Genomic DNA, 24,778 nt, shown 5'->3' with positions numbered 1-24,778 from the left:
GTACTTTAGCTTATTTTTTTCAGCTATGTTTACTATATTTCACAAGCAGTAATCATCTCAGAAATCTTTCTCTTCATCAGATATTTGATCTCTTAGCAAATGTTTTGGTCTTTGAGCTTGAACATGGAGCTTTACTCCATCAATAATGTGATTTTCCTGTTCTATTTCATTTTGAACTTCTGAAGAAAACTGAATCCAACCCAGACCTCTGTGAAAGCCATTCTCTTTGTCAAAATGTATAGTACACTTTTGTATATGGCTCAACTGAGCAAAGAGTTCTCTCAGCTCACTTGATGCTGCAGTCCAAGGAATTTTTCTGACAAAAGCCATTGGTCAACTAACACTTGTCATAACGCCATAGCACTTCTCACTACTGAGGCTGCCATCTTTTCTTTAGAAAGAAGCTGCTTTATCTTATTTTTTTCCAGCTTTATTGCGGTATAGTTGACAAATTATATCTATAATGTGTTGTTTTGCTATATGGATGCTATATGTTTACTATAATCAAGCTAATTAACATGTCCATACCTCAGTTATTTTTTCTTGGTGGTGAGAACACTTAAGATTTGCTTTTTTAACAAATTTCAAATGTACATTACAATATTATTAAATATACATCACAGTTTATTAGTGTATCATATATATATTACAGACCAGTTATGATATATATGTTTTTTTGTAGTTGAGTTTCTTTAGTGTGATTATTTTGAAGTCTTTGTCAGGCAGTTCATAGATCTCTATTTCTTCAGGGTTGCTTACTGCTGCTTAATTTTGTTCCTTTGATGGTATCATGGATTTCCTGTTTGTTTATGATCCTTGAGGCCATGTCTTGGTGGCTGTGCATTTGAAGAAGACACTTTTAGTCTTTACAGACTGACTTTGGCAGGGAAAGCTAGTCACTAGCTGGCCTGTCAAGAGGTTCTGGACAGGTTGGCTGGTGGGGTATACGGGCAAGCTTGCTGCTGGAGTCTTTAGGTGGGTGGCCTAGTTACTGGGTCAGCATTTGGGTTCACAAGATCAGGCCTGGGCCTGGGTCCTTGGTTATGAGTCTAGATTCTGGGTTTGTGGAGGACCAGCCTCATGCTGATGGGTAGTGACTGCATCTGCTGCAGTGGGCAGGATCTGGTGCCTGAGTCTGGGGGTTGTCTGGGTCTATGAGAGCAGGTCTTATGCCTGTTTCTGAGGGAGCCATGCTGGTACCAGTCTACTGGGGTAGGCCAGGAGCCTTTGGCCATGACAGCTAGCCTGGCACTGGGACCTGTCAGGTCCTAGAGCTTGGATCAATAGGGACAAGCATATAACCTTGTTGGCCTGTTGCAGGGATGGGCTTGCAGCCTGGGCACCCAACAGCTAATCTGGGACTGAGGTCTGGGGCAGGCCTGGTGCTGGGGTCCTTAAGGAATTCAGGTGTTCACCTTATTCTCTTTTCTCTACATAGAATCTCTCAAGCTATACTGTACATACTTTGGGGAAGGGAATCATGGGTCACATGAAACTGTCCTTTTTATGCTCTTCAATGTGTCTTTTCCTATTTCTGTGTACCCTTTAGGGACTATAAGCTGTCACTTGATTCCTTAGCTCTAGTGACGGTATTTTTGAATAAATGGTTGTTCTGATTGGTGTTCTGTTAAAAGAATGAGTGTTGGAAACTTCTATTCTGTGATCTTGCTGATGTCATTCTTGTTTTAATTTCTAATACAGTACATATTGACATACATAATTCATATAAACAAAAGTTCTTTTGGGTTCTCAGTAAATTGGAGTAGTGTAAAGTGGTCCTATGTCAAAACATTAGAGAACTGCTAGTTTAGAAGAAAGGAGAGCAAAGAGACACGATAACAAAATGCAACATGTGATTCTGGACTGGATACTGTCCAGGAGGAAATAAAAACTCTTTAAAGAACATTATTGGGACAATTGACAAAATTGAAATATGGACTGCAGGTTAAATTATAGTTGTATTAATGCAAATATTTGAATTTGGTAATGATGCCATAATTATGTAAGAGAAGAAGCACACATTGTTGTTTTAAAGACACTTTAAGTGTGAAACCTGCTTACAAATTGTTTAGAAAAATAAATATACACATACAAATATATTAAGAAAGAGAATGACAAAGCTTGTGCCAAAAATGTTATAAATTGAATTCTGCTTAAAGCCTATGCAGGTTCTCTGTGTATTGTGAAATTAAAAAGTAAAAGATTATAAAGCAATATAATGAATGTCTTAGAAGCAGTTTTTATAGATCAGTTGTTGTTTTATTGTGTTTGTGGATGACTGAGATGTTTTGAGCACACTAGCTATTTAAGAACCTTGTAAGATCAAGGGCAAACACAACAAGGGGATTGGACTATGAGCACATGATAAACGCGAGAGCACACAAGGGAGGGGTGAGGATAGGTAAGACACCTAAAAAATTAGCTAGCATTTGTTGCCCTTAACGCAGAGAAACTAAAGCAGATACCTTAAAAGCAACTGAGGCCAATAGGAAAAGGGGAACAGGTACTAGAGAAAAGGTTAGATCAAAAAGAATTAACCTAGAAGGTAACACCCATGCACAGGAAATCAATGTGAGTCAATGCCCTGTATAGCTATCCTTATCTCAACCAGCAAAACCCCTTGTTCCTTCCTATTAATGCTTATACTCTCTCTACAACAAAATTAGAGATAAGGGGAAAATAGTTTCTGCTGGGTATTGGGGGGGGGAGCGGGAGGATGTGGAGTGGGTGGTAAGGGAGGGGGTGGGGGCAGGGGGGAGAAATGAACCAAGCCTTGTATGCACATATGAATAATAAAAGAAAAAAAATAAATAAATAAATTAAAAAAAAAATAAGAACCTTGTAGCTGTAGCTTTTCAGAGGAAATTCCTTGTCTCTGCTGCCCTCTAGTGACTTTTATGCTCATGAGTAATTTATTCTGCAAGTGCTGTAACTTGGGAATTTAGAGCACGGTAATCATCATTTAAACATAATTTAGTATCAAGTAAAACAACTTTTGCCAGTGGCAATGATTGGGAGCAGATACCACCATGAAGCTGTGCCTCATGGCCTCTTTTTTTTCTTGTAAGTTTCTCTGTCTCTCCCTTTCCCTCTCTCTTTTCTGGTGTTAGAGATTGAACCTAGGGCCTATGCATGCTAAGCACACTCTCTACCATTGAACTACAGCCTCAGCTTGTCAGTCTCCTTTTAAAAACATAGTATTTATTGATTTCTCACCCAAGAGGAAAAATAAAGCTTACTTGTGTATGTGTACTCTTCCCTTTTTCATTTTCCTTACCACTAGATATTAATTAATAGTATTATCTTAGTGTTTCATTTTGTAGTCAAGCCTACTTGACTTGACCCATAACCTCTCTTTTGCAATCCTCAAATCCCAAAGACTCTGAAAACTATCTTTTTGGTCAAAACCTGATTGAATTTATTTGACAAGCAGATGTGACATGAGTTGACATGAAATATTGATAGTTGTTATATCTACCACTCATGTGAATACTCCTACCTGTGTTCCAAAAATACTAATGTACTTGATTATGAAATGCTTAACATCTCACAGGTGATATTATACAATGTATAACAATATGCACAAATACATTGTTTTTTCCAATATGCAGAATTTGGTATTATGAATGATTTCTGCTCCAAGGATTTTGGATAAGAGATTTTATACCGTATTTGATTTGAATAGCTTTGACTCCAGTTATTAGGTATGAGGCAATCAACCAGCTTTCTAGTTTCTCTCTTATTTTTGTAGTTGTATAATTTTACATAGCATTTCTATATATTGTTTTTTCACCCTTAATCTGATCTTGATTTTGTTTGAGAGTCACGGTTAAATATTTTCATTTTCTATTGCCAGTCTTTTATGCTGCAGTTTGTCCTGTTGTTTAGTTTGGCCTGAGTACCTCCTTTAGTAGTTACCTTGAGAAAGACTTAGGTAAATAATAATCTTGAGTTATTGCATAGTCAGAATGTTTCTCTGTAGACTTCATACTCAAAGGATGGCTTGATTGAAAAAAAATTTTTGTCTTGTGTATCTTTTCTTCTTCTGGTGTTCAGTGTTGCTGTAGTGAAGTCTAATGCCTGCTAAGACCACCCCCCCCTACAGCTAAGTGCTTTTTTTTAACCATGAGGAATTACTCTTAAGAATTTCAGTATAAATCTTTGACTCAGTAGAGTGATGTAAATTAATATATTTATCACTTTAACATAGCCAAGACCACATACTGAAACACCTTTTCGTTTACCTTCTCCTACCTCTTAAGCTATTGCTGTCATGAATTTTAATTTTACATGTAATTTACTTTCCACAAGACATTACCCTTATTTTATTGTAAAGTCAGCATTCACTCTTATTTACCCTGTTGGCTGATTTTTAAAAAAATTTTGTCTATCATCTCCATTCCTTGTTCTGAGATAATTTTACATTTATTTGAAGGACTCCCTCCAGTATTTCTTTTAGTGCAAGCCTACTGCTGGAAGATTCTCTAATTTATTTATTTTTTGTATGAAAGATGTCTATCTTTCACAAATGTCTGTATTAGTTATTTTAAAATTATGCTAAAATAAACATAACATTGATTTGCCATTTTAAGTGTACAGTTCAGTGACATTAGGTATATTCATATCTTTATATACTAATCACCACCATTTATCACCAGAATGTTTCTAATCTTCCCAAGTAGAAACTCTTTACCCCTACCCTGCCCAACTCCTCGTTCTCCCTTGCCCAGCCACTGACAAGTACCATTCTATTTTCTGTCTTTGATGAATTTGAGTACCTTAGATAACTCATTTAAATGGAGGAGGGGGTGAATTCAACTATGATATATTGTTAGAACGTTTGTAAATATCACAATGTACCCCCAAGTACAACAATAATATAATAAAAGAATAAAAGTGGAATCAAAGGGTTGGAGATGTACCACTGTGGGAGAGCTGCTTGCCTAGCATGCCAAGGCCTGAGGTTAGATCCCCTGCACTGCAAAAAAAAAAAAGAATTAAATGGAATCATAGAGTATGTATCCTTTGTGACTGACTGATTTTGCTAAACTTATGTCTTCAAGGTATAAACATGTTGTAGCATGAGTCAAAAATCCCTTTTTAAAGGCTGAATAATGCATATATATTTTGGTTATCCATTGATCTTACAACAGACACATAGGATGCTCCTCCTTTTTAGCTCTTGTGTATAATGCAGTCATATGATAGATGTATAAATATCTCTATGAATCCCAGTTTTTTTTTCTCTTATTATTCATATGTGCATACAAGGCTTGGGTCATTTCTCCCCCCTGCCCCCACCCCCTCCCTTACCACCCACTCCGCTCCCTCCCTCTCTCCCCCACCACCTCAAACCCAGCAGAAACTATTTTGCCCTTCTTTCTTTTTTTTTTTTCTTTTATTATTCATATGTGCATACAAGGCTTGGGTCATTTCTCCCCCCTGCCCCCACCCCCTCCCTTACCACCCACTCCACCCCCTCCCTCTCCCCCCACCCCCTCAATACCCAGCAGAAACTATTTTGCCCTTATTTCTAATTTTGTTGTAGAGAGAGTGTAAGCTATAATAGGAAGGAACAAGGGTTTTTGCTGGTTGAGATAAGGATAGCTATACAGGGAGTTGACTCACATTGATTTCCTGTGTGTGGGTGTTACCTTCTAGGTTAATTCTTTTTGATCTCACCTTTTCTCTAGTTCCTGGTCCCCTTTTCCTATTGGCCTCAGTTGCTTTTAAGGTATCTGCTTTAGTTTCTCTGCGTTAAGGGCAACAAATGCTAGCTAATTTTTTAGGTGTCTTACCTATCCTCACCCCTCCCTTGTGTGCTCTAGCTTTTATCATGCGCTCAAAATCCAATCCCATTGTTGTGTTTGCCCTTGATCTAATGTCCACATATGAGGGAGAACATACGAGTTTTGGTCTTTTGGGCCAGGCTAACCTCACTCAGAATGATGTTCTCCAATTCCATCCATTTACCAGCGAATGATAACATTTCGTTCTTCTTCATGGCTGCATAAAATTCCATTGTGTATAGATACCACATTTTCTTAATCCATTCGTCAGTGGTGGGGCATCTTGGCTGTTTCCATAACTTGGCTATTGTGAATAGTGCCGCAATAAACATGGGTGTGCAGGTGCCTCTGGAGTAACCTGTGTCACAGTCTTTTGGGTATATCCCCAAGAGTGTTATTGCTGGATCAAATGGTAGATCGATGTTTAGCTTTTTAAGTAGCCTCCAAAATTTTTTCCAGAGTGGTTGTACTAGTTTACATTCCCACCAACAGCGTAAGAGGGTTCCTTTATCCCCGCATCTTCGCCAACAGCTATTCTTTTTTTTCTTTTTCTTTTATTATTCATATGTGCATACAAGGCTTGGTTCATTTCTCCCTCCTGCCCCCACCCCCTCCCTTACCACCCACTCCGCCCCCTCCCGCTCGCCAACAGCTATTGTTGGTGGTATTGCTGATGATGGCTATTCTAACAGGGGTGAGGTGGAATCTTAGCGTGGTTTTAATTTGCATTTCCTTTATTGCTAGAGATGGTGAGCATTTTTTCATGTGTTTTTTGGCCATTGGAATTTCTTCTTTTGAGAAAGTTCTGTTTAGTTCACTTGCCCATTTCTTTATTGGTTCATTAGTTTTGGGAGAATTTAGTTTTTTAAGTTCCCTATATATTCTGGTTATCAGTCCTTTGATGTATAGTTGGCAAATATTTTCTCCCACTCTGTGGGTGCTCTCTTCAGTTTAGAGACAATTTCTTTTGATGAACAGAAGCTTTTTAGCTTTATGAGGTCCCATTTATCTATGCTATCTCTTAGTTGCTGTGCTGCTGGGGTTTCATTGAGAAAGTTCTTACCTATACCTACTAACTCCAGAGTATTTCCTACTCTTTCCTGTATCAACTTAAGAGTTTGTGGTCTGATATTAAGATCCTTGATCCATTTTGAGTTAATATTGGTATAGGGTGATATACATGGATCTAGTTTCAGTTTTTTGCAGACTGCTAACCAGTTTTCCCAGCAGTTTTTGTTGAAGAGGCTGCTATTTCTCCATCGTATATTTTTAGCTCCTTTGTCAAAGACAAGTTGGTTATAGTTGTGTGGCTTCATATCTGGGTCCTCTATTCTGTTCCACTCGTCTTCATGTCTGTTTTTGTGCCAGTACCATGCTGTTTTTATTGTTATTGCTTTGTAATATAGTTTGAAGTCAGGTATTTTGATACCTCCTGCATTGTTCTTTTGACTGAGTATTGCTTTGGCTATTCGTGGCTTCCTGTGTTTCCATATAAATTTAACAGTAGATTTTTCAATCTCTTTAATGAATGTCATTGGAATTTTGATGGGAATTGCATTAAACATGTAGATTACTTTTGGGAGTATCGACATTTTTACTATGTTGATTCTACCAATCCATGAGCATGGGAGATCTCTCCACTTTCTATAGTCTTCCTCAATCTCTTTCTTCAGAAGTGCATACTTTTCCTCGTAGAGGTCTTTCACATCTTTGTTAGGTTTACACCTAGGTATTTGATTTTTTTTGAGGCTATTGTAAATGGAATTGTTTTCATACATTCTTTTTCAGTTTGCTCATTGTTAGTGTATAGAAATGCTAACGTGAATCTCAGGTTTTAATTTTTTGATGATAGACCGAGAATTAGAATTTCTGGGTCCTATGTAATTCTATTTTTAATTTTTTTGAGGAATTATTATACCGTTTTCAGTAGCAGTTATACCATTCTTTGCCTTATTTTATTAAAAATTTAGGGTCTTGCTATGTCACAAGCTGGCCTTAAACTTCTGGATTCCAGGGGGGCAGTTTTTTTTTTCCTGAATGTGAAAGTATCATTCAATTGTCTTATCTTGTCTGCTAAAAAGTCAGCTCTTAGTCCTACTATTATTCCTTTGACGCTAATATTATTTTTCTTCTGACAGCTCATAATAATTCTTCCTTTGTTTTCAGTTCTCAGTGATTTTATTATGTTGTGTGTAGGTATCATTTTCTTTACATTTGTCCTGCTTGGGGTTTGTAGGGCTTGAAGCTATGGAGTGATGCCTTTCATTAGTTTTGGGAAATTCTTGGCTACAGCATCTTTAAGTGTTAATTCTGCTCCATTAGAAAAAGATTTCCCCTTTCAGAGGACTCACAAATTAAAAAGTATTTGCATAATATCATATTTGCTGTTTTTACTTGCATTCTCACAGAATTTAGTGGAGTTTCCCTGACATTGTTTTAATGGCAAATGTAACTTATGCTTGTGTGTTCCTAAGTTTAGTTTTTATTAGTTTTAATTTCTAAAGTGACAACTCTCAGTAAATATAGCCAAACATGTTAGTTTCACACAAAATACCTGTGAAAACAACTTATTTTGGCACATGGTTTTTATACATTATGCCAGGGAGGGCATGGTGAAACAGAGCAGCTCACATCATAGTTGTCAGGAAGCCTAGAGAGAGGATGCCTGCACTAGTGGGCTTTGTCCTTTCTCCTTTTTTATTCCAATGGGTTCCCAGTGATGGTGCCACCCACAGATAGACAGGTCTTCCTCCTCCCCTCCCTTAGTTAATCCTCTCTGGAAATACCCTCTGAGACATGTGCTTTAGTAATCTAGGCATTTTTTAGTCCAATCAAATTGACAATCAAGATTCACTATCATACTGTAGATACAAAAGTTCTTGGGAATCCAGTATTTTTTAAGAGTATAAAAATATTGTGAGCTGGGGATGTAGCTCAGTGGTAGAATGTTGCCTAGCGTGTACAAGTCCTTGGATTCAATCTTTAGTACCGTATGCATATATGTACATACATACATGCACACATATATATGTGTATTGTTAGATCAAAAATTTTTCAGAATTGAATTGTTTGGTTAGGTCTTTTGTCTATGACTATGTCTCCTACGTTTCATGTTTCTTGTATACTTGTGTATTTTGTATCTTTTCCTCCTTTTCTTTATGCTTCAATCTGGGTATTTTCTGTTGACTTATCCTCACTAATTCTCTCTTGCTGGTAAACCAACTAACAGAGTTCTGAATTCAAAAATTTTCCAAATACTGTATTTTTCAGTTTTGTGTTTCTCAAAACAATTTTTTTTGTGGGGCTGGGGTTTAAACTCAGAGCTTTGAACTTGCTAAACAGACATTCTACCACTTGAGCCATACCTCCAGTCCTCAAATTTTTATGAAGCATAAACTCCAAGGCTCTGACAAAATTCTCCATTGTTTCATTCATTCTATTTTGCCTATCTTTTTCTATTTTTTCTTGTCCTGTCAATAATAGTCATGTAAAAAATCCTTTTCTGGTAAGTTCAGTATCTATATCATCTGTGTATCTTGATTTTTTTACTTACATGATCTTCTTTCTTGGCATGCCTGCTAGTTTTGAACTTAATGAATGTAGAACAATTGTGTAGCTTCTGGATATCTTTTTTTCTTTTGGTGAGACAGGTGGTAGGGCAATGATTTATTTAATCCATCCAGGGATGAAGCAGGCAAAGTCTAGGGTTTAGCAAGACTGTGATGGTCTCTGGTTCTTTCCTGCTTTATGGTGTGGTCTTCCAAGCATTCCAAAGAGCATAAAGCGATGTTTAGGACCCCTTTCATCAACTAGATCCTGAATTGTATTATTTGTTTCCTCAACATAAAACTCCCTGAAGTGGTTCTTCTTCTCTGGGGTTATTTATTTATTTATTTTTTATCTTCTTAGTTTGTAGCTTAAGAATTCAGCAAATATGTTGTGGGAAAATCATGAATGTTTTATTTTCTTCCCATTTTTCTTTTCCAGGATTGTAAGCTCTTATGTCTCTAATTTAAATTACTTAAGTTCCATAAAACTGTCAAAAGCTGATTTTTCTACCTCTTAGTCATGGCCTTCTGCTTGGTCTCTTTACTGGGAACTTCAGTCTCTTCTACACAGATTTGCCAAATGCCTTGAGGGAGAAAAAAAGTGACTGAAGAATGTTGGCTCATCTCTTTTTATTGTTCCCTTCCTTTCCTATGTCTTGTTCCCTTAGTTTCTGGTTGCCTGAGCAACTCTGTATGTTAAGAAAGAATATCATGAATAGGTAGACAGAAGGCCTGGAGAGGTATCAGTTTAGACTGCAGCAGGAGAAAGGTTGGCTTCAAGCCAGGGAGATTCCAACAAGAAAGGAATGGCAATTTTAACGTACAGCCTGGCTTATGAGTAAGAAATATTTACGAGCTAAAATAATGCAAATGTTCTTTTGATTTTCAAAGACAAAGTATGGGCAGTCATGAAAAATAATTATGACTACAGAACAGTATATATACTCTGTCATCCTGTCAGTATAAATTCATTTCTATAGTTGGGGAAGGCAGGAAAAGAAACAAAGAGAAAATGTGGGAGAGCTAATAACTAATATAACTAATTAATTTTTTTTTCTTCTTTTTAGTGGGACTTGGGTTTGAACTCAGGGATTTGTTCTTGCAAAGCAGGGGCTCTACCTCTTGAGCCACACTTCCAGTCCAGTTTGCTCCGGTTATTTTGGAGATGGGGGTCTAGTAAAATATTTGACTAGCTGGCCTTGAACTGTAATCCTCCCAACCTCAGTCTCCCAAGTAGCTAGGAATACAGGCTTGAGTTACCGGTGCCCAGCACGATCATCTGTTTTAATGTACAAGAAATAAAAGTGTGAGTATATTACCAGAATTATAAAAGTAATCTTTAGAAAAACTAAAAGTGGTGTAAGTATATTGTGAGGAGGAGAAAGGGAGAAAGATTTGATATAAAGTATGTTGAGATACATTTTGATTGATTATAGCAGGAAGTAGACAATATCTAAAATTGATAAGCCATATTAATTATATTATTACTATAATTAAAGATACAGGCTTACCTCTAGAGAGCTAAATATAAATATTTTTAAAGTCCTCAGTAATTTTCTCTGAAAAATTTGAAGAAGCTTAGAGTTCTTCAAAGCAGAATGCACATAAGCAATGATGTCACACTACGGTGCTATTCAGTGTGTTGCCACTCAGCTGCCTGGAATCCTTTTGTTCTACGCAGATAGGAATCCTGGATAGGTGAGGAGAAATTCTTCTAGCACTGGCAATCACGGACCCTTGAGTGCCCAAGATCTAGGGGATGAACTGGCAAGCCCAGAGGTATATAGGGTCCCTGAGAGTCAGGGGCCTATTGCTCCAGGCTTTAGAAGCCAGAGAATTATGGCTACAGGTACTCAGGTTGAAGGCTATCTCTCTGGGCAGCTATTGTAATCCTTGGCTTCCAGCGGCAGTGGGTGGGGATGGAGATAGCAGCAAGCAAGCAGTAGGTGGCACCTTCTAGGATTACAACTGTTTTATAAGCCTTGAGTGCTGGAACCCTCAGACCTACAGTGACAAGTGCTATAGCTCTTGGGTCTAGGGTGTCTCAGACCCTCGACCCCTAAGTCTTGGCAACTTTCTGGAACTCTTCCAGTGAGCAGGGTCCACAGTTTTTCTTCTTTACAGACTTCTGTCTGTTTTCAGCCTCAACGCTCTACCCCTTCTCACCTTCTCTCTTCTTCCACTGTCCCTTGTTGTCTCTGCCACTTCTGTTCCCTGTTATTTTTTGCTCTAGCCACTCTCTGGAACTCTTCAGATATATTTTTTCCCTACTTCCACTGTTGCCACTGCCACCTCTGCCCTTGCTGCTATCTTTGTTTCTTGGCTGCCACTTCCACTGTCCTCTTTCATGTTACCAGCTCAGCCCTCTTTACTAATGGTAAAGGTCATAATTAGGTAAGAAAAGACCACTCAGAGAAACCTTATATTGGACTGATTTGCTACCCCAGGGATAGGTGAGTCCTTCTAATCTATCTCAAAAACAGTGGCAATAGTCCCAAACATAGAAGTGGGAAATGGAAGTATACTAAATTAATTAAAAAACAGTAGGAAAGAAGAAATAATTTACATTAATAGAATTGCTTCTATGACAAGGTTTAAAATTATTATCTTGCTATTTGTTCATTTGTCCTGTTCTTTATCCATTTGTTTCTCTTTTGTTGCTTCCCTTAACTGAATTATGATAACTGGGGACTTTTTAGGATTCAGTTGTATTTTACTCTTGGCTTATTAGGTATACCTACTTGTGTGTGGGTTTATTTTTTATTTTTTGGTGGTTGTTCTAGGTTTTATAATATGCAGCTTTAACTTATCACAGTCTGCTTTCAAATGATATGATGTCTCCTCACATGTGACATAAGATCCTTATAACATTATACTTTCATTTCCCTCATTTGTCTTTGAGTTATTACTGATATACAGTTTACTTCTATGTTTATGAATTCTGGAATTCATTGTTGTTATTTTTGTTTCAGTTATCTTTTAAAGTGGTAAAAATTTTATATTTACCCATATATTTGCCATTTCATGTTCTCTTTGTGCAGATTCAGATTTTTAGCAGATTTATGTTCTTTTTGCTAAAAGAAATTCCTTTAACATTTCTTATGGAGTGCAGGTTTTCAATCAATGAATTCTGCAAGATTTTGTTTGGATGAAAAAAAAATCTTTATTTGTCCTTTGGTTTTGGAAGAATATGTTTGCTGGATGTAGAATTCTAGGTTTTCAGTCTTTCCTCCCGCACTTTAAATTTATCTTTCCATTGTCTTCTTGCTTACATAGTTTAGATGGTAAGTCTGCAGTCATTCTTTGCTTCATATGTGTCCTTCCACCTTATGTTTGTGTTTGCCTTTAAGATTTATTTTTTTTCTTTATTATTGGTTTTAGGTAACTCCAACAAAATGTTTCTTACTAATGTATTTTCACTTGGAGTATTCCTTTATGTTGCATTATTGTATCACCTAAGTGTATTTATTTAAACATTGTATTAATTTCCATTCAGGTTTTTATTTACTCAAAAATTTTTTTTGGTGTGTATTTTCTTACTAATTACAATATGGACTCCTTCAAAGGAAAACATTTTTGTCCTTATCTTTTTAGTAAGTTCTCATTAACTACTTTTTAAATGAACATATGGTAGAAAATTGCTCACACCATCTAGTATAACCAATATTATTAATTTTTTGAGAAAATAGTTTCTATTTCATTTGCTGAGAATACTCATTTTATTAATAGTAAAATTTCTCCTGCTTTTAAAAAGTTTATATTTATAAAAAATGTTGCTCATACTTTCCCTCATTAAATAATAAGTTACTCCATACATTGAAGAACTGAATGTGGTCATGATATATCATAGCTTTGGGAAACTGTCCTAAATATGACTGTTTGGGGAAGTAATTTGTTTCTTCAGTGATGATCAGGACTATACTAGATTATCACTTCTTTGAGTTTAGAGTTGATTGCTATAGGGTATCAGATTCCTTAAGGAAGGTGTATAACCCAGATCAGATTGATCTGTTTGTTGGTAATCGATGAGTAATGAAAATATGTACTACCCCAAAGGTAGATATCTAACAAATTTTAATCATAGATCATTTCCAAAGGGAGTGCAGTTTACTTTCCCCAGATACCCATTATGGTTTCTTAATTTCTTATATTGAACCAAGCATGAAGTTTTTGCAACCTCCCTTTTCAGAAAGATGTCTCTTAACGTGTTAAGCTTTATCATAATATATTGACATTATTGAAGTAGTCTCCTCAACCATTATTTTATTGCTAGAGTTTTGTTATAATTCATCCTGTTGAAAATTTTAAAATTGTTTTAGGACTTGTTTTTCAAATAAATCCATTTTGCTCAGTTTTTCCAGGTTTATTATATCTTTCAGAGTCTTTGGAATGAAATCAGTTTAGTATCATTTATATAGCTGAACATATGTTTGATTTCCTGGTCAGCTATAAAGTAAAATAATACAACAGGGTGAACACGAAGATGACTTTGCATAGACGTAGTTAAGTATGAAGGTGATACCTTAAACTAAGACCATGACCACTGAACTAATCCTATCTTACAACATACAGCACTCTATAGCAAGGCTGATAGTGATATGCCAGGGCAGTCTGTTGGGCGTATTATCTAGAGCATTGGTTCTGGATGGCAACATTTGAAAGTGATTTTTTGTTAGAGCATCTGTGACCTTGGAATTATGAATTCTCTTTAAATTTCTTTTGAAGGGAAGTAACATATGAGAGAGAGGGTAAACAAAATATTTTGTTTATAATTTGCTGTAAATATGATTTATTACAGTTTAATATTAAACAGCTCTGTAGCCATAAAATTTATCTCACTTGGTTCTAACTGGTGTTTCTTTCTGACACATGGTGTGAATCAACTGTCCTTCCAACTTGAAAGAGCAGAGAGTTTGCTGACGCAACTCCTTTGTTCTGGGGAATTGTTTCCATTGTGCCTTCAAAAGGGAGGGACATTAAAAGCTTTGGCTCATGGTAAGTTCTTTCCAAGTTGGAAACAGTTGGGGAGCTGAATATTGGCTTAAGGAAGTGAGGTTGGTGACTTCTTCTATTTTCTGGGCTTTTTAAAAAAAGGCCAAACATGAACCTTTTCAAGTCTCCATTTGACCAATGTGATTAACATCAATCCTGACCCCCCCATATTTTTAAATATGGAAAACGGAAAATTTCAGTTTCATATGTTCATGCTTTTCAGGCTTCTTCTCCTTTCTTAGATCCTAGAGTTGCTTGGGTTTCTGCCCTTCCAAGTAGTGAAATTTCTTGTGTGAAAATCTTCCACTTAATAAAAGGAAATATGGAAATGGAGGTTGAATGACAAAATCATTGTCCTAAAAGCACTCGGAAGACTGGAGAAATGGAGTATAATTGAAATAACTAGTAAATAGTATCAACTTAATGCATATAGTGATATATAAAAACAAATTAAAAGATTTTATGTGATTCTAAGCTTAATATATAGCATGATATGACTGTCAAAAATGAGTAAGCAGGTCAGGCATGGTGGTGCACTCCTGTAATCCCGGTTTTTTGAGAGGCAGAGATTGGGAGGATCATTGTTCAAGGCAAAAAGTTAGTGAGACCCCATCTCAACAAAACAAGTTGGGTGAAGTGGTGTATAACTGTAATACCAGCTATGAGGGAGGCATAGGTTAGGAAGATTGTGGTCTAAGGCAGGCCTGGGCTGAGATTCAAGACCATTTCTGAAAAATATCCTTAAAAAAAAGGCAGGAGGTGTGGCTTAAGTGGTAGGCCCTTGCCTAGTAAGCCTAGGGCCCTGAGTTCAAACCCCAGTATCACCACCCAAAAAAGAAAAACAAAATCAAGAAATAAAAAATAAGGATTATTATTAAGTTGCTTATAATGGAAACTAAGTTACAAGGTTAAAATAAAGTAAATGGGCCTTATATTTCTAGTTTGATCATGCTTGATTTAAAAATTGCTAGTAGGTATAGAATGCTTTCTGAGTGCTTGGTACTGTTGTGAATGCTTTACTTATATTATCCCTTTTAATTTTCACACAATAACTGCATGAAATGGTTGCTGATAATATCTGCATTTTCTGATGTGGAATTTGAAATATAGAAAAATTTAATAACTTGCCCAAGGTCACTCAACTAATAGGTTGCAGACTTGAATCCAAGAAGCCTGACTTTGCAGCCTATGTTCTTGACCAGCATGCTACACTGCCTGTTTTGTTACACTTTGAGGAGAATGGTGCCTACAAGAACATGTCCGAGGGGTAAAACTTGAATTGAAAGGCTGTTTATATGTGAAACAGTTGAATCGTTTGAGATCGTTTAGTCTGGAGAATGGAGGTGGGAGAATGGATTAAGGACTTGTTCCTTGTGGTCCCTTGAGGGCAAAAATATAATAATGGTGAAAATTATAAGAAGGCAAATGCTGGTTTTGCTTAAGAACATTGCAACAGCTGTTGAAATGGGATTGATTGCCCTATAGTGAACTTTTTACAAGAGATGTTTCAGCAGAAGCTGGAGTAGTATTTGATGGAATTATTTGGAAAAAATTGTCATGTCTGTGAAATTGGACTGGATCATCTATGAGGTTTGTTTTTTCCTATACAATTCTGTGTTAAAAAGAGGTCATTAAAATTGGCTGGTCTCTACATCACAAATAAATGTCACAGAATAAGACAAAATGGGACAAAATTGATTTTTAATGGAAAGATGGCACTCGTGTGGAGTACAAATGATTTATTTTGTCTAAAACATGAAGTTTTTTTTGTTAGATATTTTTATGATTTTGATAGGGAGTTATTTGCATATCAAGAGAGTGGCTTGCTTTTCCAGTTCACAAATCAAGTTATTCAGAAATAGGTCAGACGTCCATTAGAGTAATCTTTGGGACTCCTTTCTCTCTCTCTTTTTTTTTTTGGTGGTACTGGGGTTTGAACTCAGTCCCTCACACTTGCTAGGCAGGCACTCTACCACTTGGGCCACTCCACCAGCCCTTGTGGTAGTATAAGAAGCAATTCTCATTCCATATTTTTTACATTTATTTTATTTGGATAATTGGTCAAAATTAGACCTTGGCTTGATTCTGAAGTGTTTGTTCTTGTTTGATTTTTATTTCAGTGAACATTTTTTGAGCATCTACTATGAGCCAGGTAATATTCTAGACTTTTTTCTTGCGTTTTCTTTGTTAATTTAAGTACAATATAAAATAATCGAAATGCACATCATCCAGCCTTTATCATTTGCATTATTTTATTATTTTCTCACTTACCTTTTTTCCCCTAAAGAGATGCAAATTAAAATATCTGGACATATTTACCTTCATATTGAATATATGTATAGTTTTATATACTGTTTTTTTAAACCTCCCCTCCCCTCTTCTTCTTCTCTTCTTTTCCATCTTCCAATCCTCCCCCTAATCTTTTTTATTTCATTTTATTATCTTTGATATAATTGTGGCAACCTAGGAAAGGTAAATGTTTCTGTGTACTGGCAGTATCTGAAAGATTGCTCCATGTGCAAAATGATGATAATAACTATTCCGGTGGAATTCTGTTTGAGGAATAACTGGATTAGCATGTATAAAATGAGGGCTTGGCACAGATTTTAAAGATGCTTCCTTTTATTATCATTTAAAACATTTGAGCTACTTTATTCTTTTTGGCCTGGTTGACAGTAGGTTTAGTAAGATTGCCTAGATTGAGGTTCTGGATAGTTAGCTGATTGGTCTTATTGTACTTTTCAAATGAGTGGCAATGTAGGTGCCTTTGTCCACTCATGATCTTGAGCTGTCATTATAAGCTCAGACATACACATCAGATTTTAGACCATAATCAGGTATAAGTCAGATATACCATGATTATGGTATGTGGTAAGGCTTCCTTACACACTCCTCTAATAACTGTTTACTTGAGTGTTTAATCCAGGTTAAAATAAACTAATGAAAATTGCTAAAGGACATTCAGGATTGTCCTGTGTTCATCTTTCTATAACTATATCATATTGTTCAGGGTTGGTGTTCTATCATTATGATACAGAGCTCTTGGCTACTTTTACATTCTACCAAATGTAAGTCTTTAACAGACTCCACCCTTCCCCTTTAAAAAAAGAACACTTTGCCAACATTTTTTTTCTCTCCCTTGAGAGTTAATTTGATAATTTGGAGCTTATAACCATGATGTTTAAGAGTTATCTCACTGTTTCCATTGTTACAGCTTGATTGTCCATGATTTAATCATCAGAAGTTAGGAAAGAAAGCAAAAAATGGCTCCAGGCTTCACCGGACCATAGAAAATTTCCACCTGGAAGCAATTTTTTTTTCTTTCTAAAAGCCCTGAGGGACTGCTGTCACCCTCCCTTTCTATTGGCAACAATGGCTAGAAATACTACTTCCCTTTAGAGCCAGGTCTTGTTGCAGTTTAATCATCTCTCTTCTCCTGTCTTCTAGAGAAGGAGAGAGAAAAGCTGGGGAAATGAAATTATTCCCAGACACTATTCTCCTATAATAAGTCTCCTTGACCCCTCCAACTTTTTGTATTTCTTCCTCTGATTCCTTCTTTTTCTGTTTAGAATTTTAGCTGAAGTAAAAAGTATTTGCATAGGTAGAACTTGAATTTACTGTTTAATAAGAATGTTTATTATTAACTCTAGTGCCTTTGGGGAATGTGGAGACGTTTTTGGGCACTGCTTTAGGCCCTTAGTCACTTTATAATGTCTTCTCTTTGGGATACAGGCATTGTTCCAGGTGTAAATGCTCAAGGAACTCATGGTCCTTTATGAGACATAGACATGAAAATAAATCATCACTCTATGTATACATGCTGTTCAGTGTAGTACACTGTCAAAGAGATGAACAAATAAACATTTCAAGGCAAAAGGGTATTTACCCTCCACCAGTCAATGTCCATTCATTCTTTAGGCCCTTTATTCTAATGCAATTATAGGCTAATACTAGGCATTTGCTTAAGAACTTTAAGGTAAGGCAGGATGATAGTACTTTGGGTGAAATTTACCTCAAATTCCACTTGGTTTCATAGGGTCAAGGCCAGTTCGAATTTGCACAGTGTCAAAATGAAGACCAAGTGATAAATGATGGTACCATGACTGTAAAGGAGTAACTTTATTCTATACCCTTATCCTATTATCACCCCTTATCAAGGATAGGGCTAGATGTTTCAGCAGGTTCTGTTTATTCTTTTTCTTTCTTTTTTTTGGTGGGATTGGGGTTTGAACTCAGGGCTTCACACTTACAGGATAGGTATTCTCCTGCTTGAGCCACAACTCTGATCCATTTTGCTCTGGTTATTTTAGAGATGGGGTCTCTATTTGCCTGGGCTGGCCTCAAACTGTGATCTTCCTTATCTCAGCCTCCCAAGTAACTAGAATTACAAGTGTGACTCACTGACACTTAGCTTATTTATTAATTTTTTAAAAGTAGGTTTTAAAGGATTGGGGACATGGCTCAGTGGTAAAGTGCTTGCCTAGCAAACTCAAGACCCTGAGTTCAAACTCCAGTACTGCCAAAAAAAAGTATAGATTTAAAAATACATGCCTTATAAAACAAGAATAAAACTAGAATATTACATGCTCAAGCGATTGTAGACAAAATTATCTTCTTTTGAGAAATGACACCTTATACTGGCATGTGAATAAGTAGAAACAAAATAATCTTCAATTTGAATCTTCAATAGATGGATTCACCATCTTGTATAGTGTAAATCCCATTTTGAGTTTTATGAATAGTTTCTTAGGTTCTACCTTGATGATAAGGAGGAGAGCATCAATACCTGGTTATAATGGTTGTGTTATGGAGGAAGATTTCATAGAAGAGTTGAGTTCTGAGCTGAATCTTGAAGATTATGCAGGAATTTTCCAGATGATGAGATAGTAAGGAGATTCCAGGCAGAGGGAATATATACTATACTCAAGGAATTTTAAGTAGAGTTGTAGAGTAAATGTGGGGGAGTATTCAGAGATAAAACTGGGCATGGAGGAGTCTTAGAAAGTTTGTTTGGAACTTTGAACTTGATTCTGAGGCAGGACTTAATCCTTTAGGAGTGTGTGTGTGTGTGTGTGTGTGTGTGTGTGTGTGTGTGTTTCATGATCAAGGTCTCACTTTAAAAAAGACTACTGTCAAAGAAGTATTGAAGATGGATTGTTAGGTAGAGGCGAAAACAGTTGTTCAGAAGTGAGATAGTGAGGATGAGCTGACACAGTAGTGGGCAAGGATAGGGAGGGAGAAAAACACAGAAGAGACATTATGGAATTAGAATTGGTAGGTCTTAGTGATTGATTAGTTGGAATAGGTGTGATGTGAAATGAGGAGTCAGGTTAAGTTACCTATTTCTAGTTGGGTAACTGGGCGGCTGGTAATATATTTAATTCAGATGGAGAGTATAGGAAAGAAGTGTGGGTTTGGAAGTTTGGGTTTAGGAAGCTAATAATTCAGTTGACATGAACATCTTGAGGTGTCTTGGAGTGTAAGTGGCATCTAGGTTTATAGGACTTGACACAGATATGCCCTGATGCTGTTGATTTGTAAACTACAGAAATGTTTAATACTGAAAGCTGAGGTATTAATGAGACCTCAATACGTATATATGTATATAGAAAGAGGAAACAAAGGCCAGTAGATATTGAGAGCTGGAAGGAAGAATTATTGAAGGAGACTGGGAAGGCGGAGAACCAAGGAGTGAAATTGGAGCATTGGTAGGAGAGACTTAAGGAAGAGGAACTGGTTAGCACAGCAACACCTATACAAGAGAGCAAAAGGATTGAAAGTGAATATTTAATTTCACAATTAGTAGGCTTTTATTTTCTTGTAAGAATAGGTATATTGGGATTATGTAGTTAAGAAACAGGCTACACTGGGTTGAAGTGCAAGTCTGATTTGAGGAAATGGTGGAGGCAGTAAGTGAAGAGTGCTTATTTAAGATCTTAATTGTGACAGGAGAGGGGAAAAAAAAAAAGAAAGGATGCCAGAAGGAAATTCATCAAAGGAGAGATTTAAATTTTTTTTTGCTGTTTTTTATTTTTTTTCTTTTATTTATATGTGCATACAATGTTTGGGTCATTTCTTCACCCTTCCCCCCCCATCCCCTCCTTTACCCCCCCTCCTTAGCCCCTCCCTACCAGGCAGAAACTATTTTGCCCTAATCTCTAATTTTGTTGAAGAGAGAGTATAAGCAATAATAGGAAGGACCAAGGGTTTTTGCTAGTTGAGGTAAGGATAGCTATACAAGGAGTTGATTTGCATTGCTTTCCTGTGCATGTGTGTTACGCTCTAAATTAATTCTTCTCAAACTAACCTTTTCTCTAGTTCTTGGTTCCCTTCTCCTATTGTCCTCTATCACTTTAAAGTATCTGCATTAGTTTCTCTGCCTTGAGGGCAACAAATGCTATCTGTTTTTTTGTGTGTCTTACCTATCCTCATACCTCCCAAGTGTGCTCTCGCTTTATCATGTGATCAAAGTCCAATCCCCTTGTTGTGTTTGCCCTCGATCTAATGTCCGCATATGAGGGAGAACATATGATTTTTGGTCTTTTGGGCCAGGTTAACCTCATCCAGAATTATGTTCTCCAGTTCCATCCATTTACTTGCAAATGATAACATTTCATTCTTCTTCATGGCTGCATAAAATTCCATTGTGTATAAATACCACATTTTCTTAATCCATTCTTCAGTAGTGGGGCATCTTGGCTGTTTCCATAACTTGGCTATTGTGAATAGTGCTGCAATAAACATGGTTGTGCAGGTGCCTCTGGAGTAACCTGTGTCACAGTCTTTTGGGTATATCCCCAAGAGTGGTATTGCTGGATCATATGGTAGATCAATGTTTAGATTTTTAAGAAGCTCCAAATTTTTTTTCTAGAGTGGTTGTACTAGTTTACATTCCCACCAGCAGTGTAAGAGGGTTCCTTTTATCCCGCATCCTTGCCAACACCTGTTAGTGGTGTTGCTAATGATAGCTATTCTAACAGGGGTGAGGTGGAATCTTAGTGTGGTTTTAATTTGCATTTCCTTTATTGCTAGAGATGGTGAGTATTTTTTCATGTGTTTTTTTGGCCATTAGAATTTCTTCTTTTGAGAAAGTTCTGTTTAGTTCGAGAGATTTAAATTTAGCACCTCTTTTTTTTTTCATTTAAAATAACAGACTGTGTTGTTTTGCTAAGAGAAGGAAGTCTTTTAACAAGATTGGCATTTCAAAGTGCAGAATAACTCCCCTTCTCCACCAAAAAAGTATCAGTGCAATAACATACCTGGAATGCAGGAGGAATGAGATTGTTAGGGCATCAGGATGCTCTTGTTAGAACACCTTATTGAGGGTGGTGTACCTATTCCACTGAGAGAGGAAGGAACAACTATTCCTAGACTTGTGTATTGGAAAGCCTGACTTTTCCTTATGAATTAAGTGGCAAAGTAATTTGTTGTGAAAGTTGCAGGATGAGGTTGAGATCTTAAACAGAGTGACTACAGTTTGTATTGGATCCATTAGAGCGAGGTTCTACATGGTACTGAAAAAAATTTTTTTGGCAGTACTAGAGTTTGAACTCAGGACTTTGTGCTCACTAGGTAGGCACTCTACCACTTGAGCCACACCTCCAGCCCTGCATGGTACTGAAGTTAAATTATGAAGAGAAGAGACAAATACGCATCTGTTCTAAATGTTTGATAGATGTTACTGAACAAGAAGAGTGCTGTAACTGTGGGTGGGGGTCTGCTTTGGTAAGGCTTATATTTTTATTTGGAGGATGACAATTTCCTTTAATCTCTTACCAAGTCTGGGAACTTCTCAACTGTTTCTTTGATTTTTTTTTGGTGGGACTGGGGTTTGAACTCAGGGGCTTCACACTTTCAAAGCAGGCGCTCTATGGCTTGAGCCACACCTCCAATCCATTTTACTCTGGTTATTTTGGAGATGGGTTCTTGCAAATTATTTGCCTGGACTGGTGTTGAACTATAATTCTCAATCTCAGCCTCCCAAATCGCTAGGATTACAGGCATGAGCCACTGGCGCTTCACAGTTTTTCTATTACCTATTATTTCTTACTAGAGGTCTTAACCTTTTTTTAATGTCCTCTTTTGTCGCTCTGTGCTGCTGTTTATTTTTTCTTCCCTCCCTCCCCTCCCCCTTCCTTCCTTTCTCCCTTCCTCCATTCTTTCCTTCCTCCCTCCCTCCAGTTACACAAATTAATGAGTTTCATTATGACATTTTCATACACGTGTATCATGTACTTTGATTGTATGCACCCTCCTTAATGCATACAATCAAATGCATATGTCATTTTTCATAGTTTTTTGGTAATTCCCCCAACTTTTTGGGTAGTAAAGTTTAATATTTCTTTATACACATTGCATATTTATTTTTAATTTACACATACAAATTTTTTAAATCCTGGAAAATCTTATTTTGTTATTTGTGTTTCAGTTGGTTTTTGTTCTTATGCTTTAATTCTTGGTGTGTTTTTATGATTTTGATATTTCAGTTCCAGCATAAAGGAATATTGTTTGTGGGAAGTCATATGGGTATGATAGGGTATATTTCTCCAGAGAAGATTTGCCTTCAGTCAGTTATCTGTTAGCCTTGGGACTGGGGCCACTTTTAAAATAAATTCTTAATTTGAGATATATTTTCATACTATACAGATAATATTGATGGCACAATATGGGCCTCCCTCTTGTGATTTCAGATGATTATGGGAATTTTTCCTCCTTCCTCAACCAGAGTCAACACCAGAAGAAGCAGGTTTCCTTGAAGACTCCCTCTATGGGAAGGTGTTTTTGTCTTTCATTAAGCACGTAGTCCTTCAATTATCTTGGCTTTATTCATGTGCAGGTTTCTAATTTGACTCCCTACCTTTTGTGGGCCATAGGCTATGTTTATTGTTTAGTATGTGGCTATAAAACAGAAGCATGAGGATATAGGTGACTGGTTTCCTGTTTCTGTTTTGTTTTAGCCTTTGAAGATTTTCCTTATTTTCTTTTTTGCTTAGCCATGCACTAAAGATCTAGAAACTCAGTTTTGCATTTTTTTAGGAGTTTGATAGTAGAAAGAGGTTTTTTAGGTATATCCAGTCTTCCTTATTTTTTCCTGGAACTTCATTTTATTTTGCTACTTTTTTCTCCATTGTATTTTAGGATGGAAACTACTCAGCTACCTCTCATCCATCCTCCTTCATGGTTTTCATTGAGTAGAAATTTAAAGAGTTTTATATTACAATCTCTTTTAGCCATGAGATGTTAGTAAACAAACATGTAAGAGTGAAATTGGACCTGGAGTTTAGTATGATCTGATAGGTCTGGTTTTGTCTCAGAAATTTTTTGGTACTCTTGGTACTGCGGTTTGAACTCAGGGCTTCATGATTGGTAGGCAGGAACTGTATCACTTGAGCCATATTCCTGGCCTTTCTTAGAAAATTTGAAAAATGTGTGTCTGTAAGATATATATATATATATATATGTATGTGTGATATATACCATATATACTATGTACTACAATATATACTTGTATGGATGTATGCATGTGTACATATAGGTATACACATACATACAGTATACATAATATACACATCTACAAATGATACCACTTAAATTTTTTAGAGTTTCATTCAGTCATCCTGGGAAATTGGGCTGGACTGTTTTGTTAGGTCCAAATTAAATCTACATGCATAAACAGAGCATGACAAGTTATTGCAGTGTTTCCACCATATCATTGTTACTATTGATTTGCTTTTCTTTCTTGATAGCTTTATGATCTCTGTTATTGGAACCATGATAATAATTTTAAATGTGGAAGTTTTGAAGTGTTTCAGCCATTAATATGCAGTTTCTTAATATTTACATATCTCTTCAGAGTAATTACTTAACTAAATACTTAATATCTTTTGTAAAGAATTTTGAGTAATTTTGCCAACATCCCCTAGAATCAGACTCACTATGGTGATGATAGATGTTAAATGTATTGGTAGTTTCATTTAGCTCTAGCATCAAACTAGACTCATTAAATTCTATGCAGTGAAATTATAGCTAGTCTACAGATGTATTGTAACCTTGTATACTCCAACTACTTTGCTTTTACCAACTTCCAGGTTAGGTTCAGTAGGTATCACCAGGCTGTAGATGCACTCTTTATTTTTTACCTTGATTGCCAGAAACATTCATGATCCAACTATCAGTGAAAGATACAGTGGAATAAATCTTTTTGCATTTAACAACAAATTGGTACAAAGGACGAAATTCAGCCATTAATATATCCTCTTGGGCCTTTGTATCTTCATTTATTGATAATGCTTAGCTGTTCCAAAAGTGTATCATTATTACAGTAGTAGTTATGGTAGTTTCTATATCCTTAATTTGGAGTTTCCTTGCTTTCATTAGTTTATTTCCTGTTTTATTTCTGTTGTTGTTTATTTGACTGATGTTTTGTGACAAATTCTCCTTCTCTGGAAG

At 36.4% G+C, this 24,778-nt stretch overlaps 1 protein-coding gene and 1 pseudogene across 5 annotated transcripts in view; one reads left to right on the top strand and one right to left on the bottom strand.

Moving 5' to 3' along the window:
* Exoc6b (exocyst complex component 6B) overlaps positions 1-24,778 on the top strand; it is a 556,197-nt gene that overhangs the window by 43,498 nt on the left and 487,921 nt on the right. The window lies entirely within an intron of this gene.
* LOC109696441 (SRA stem-loop-interacting RNA-binding protein, mitochondrial pseudogene) lies at positions 17-386 on the bottom strand (annotated as a pseudogene).

This window comes from Castor canadensis, chromosome 12 (genome assembly GCF_047511655.1).
Source record: "Castor canadensis chromosome 12, mCasCan1.hap1v2, whole genome shotgun sequence".
In the NCBI taxonomy this organism is placed as follows: Eukaryota; Metazoa; Chordata; class Mammalia; order Rodentia; family Castoridae; genus Castor; species Castor canadensis.
The sequence above is the reverse complement of the archived record's forward strand: the minus strand, read 5'-3'. Positions and strand labels throughout refer to the sequence as shown.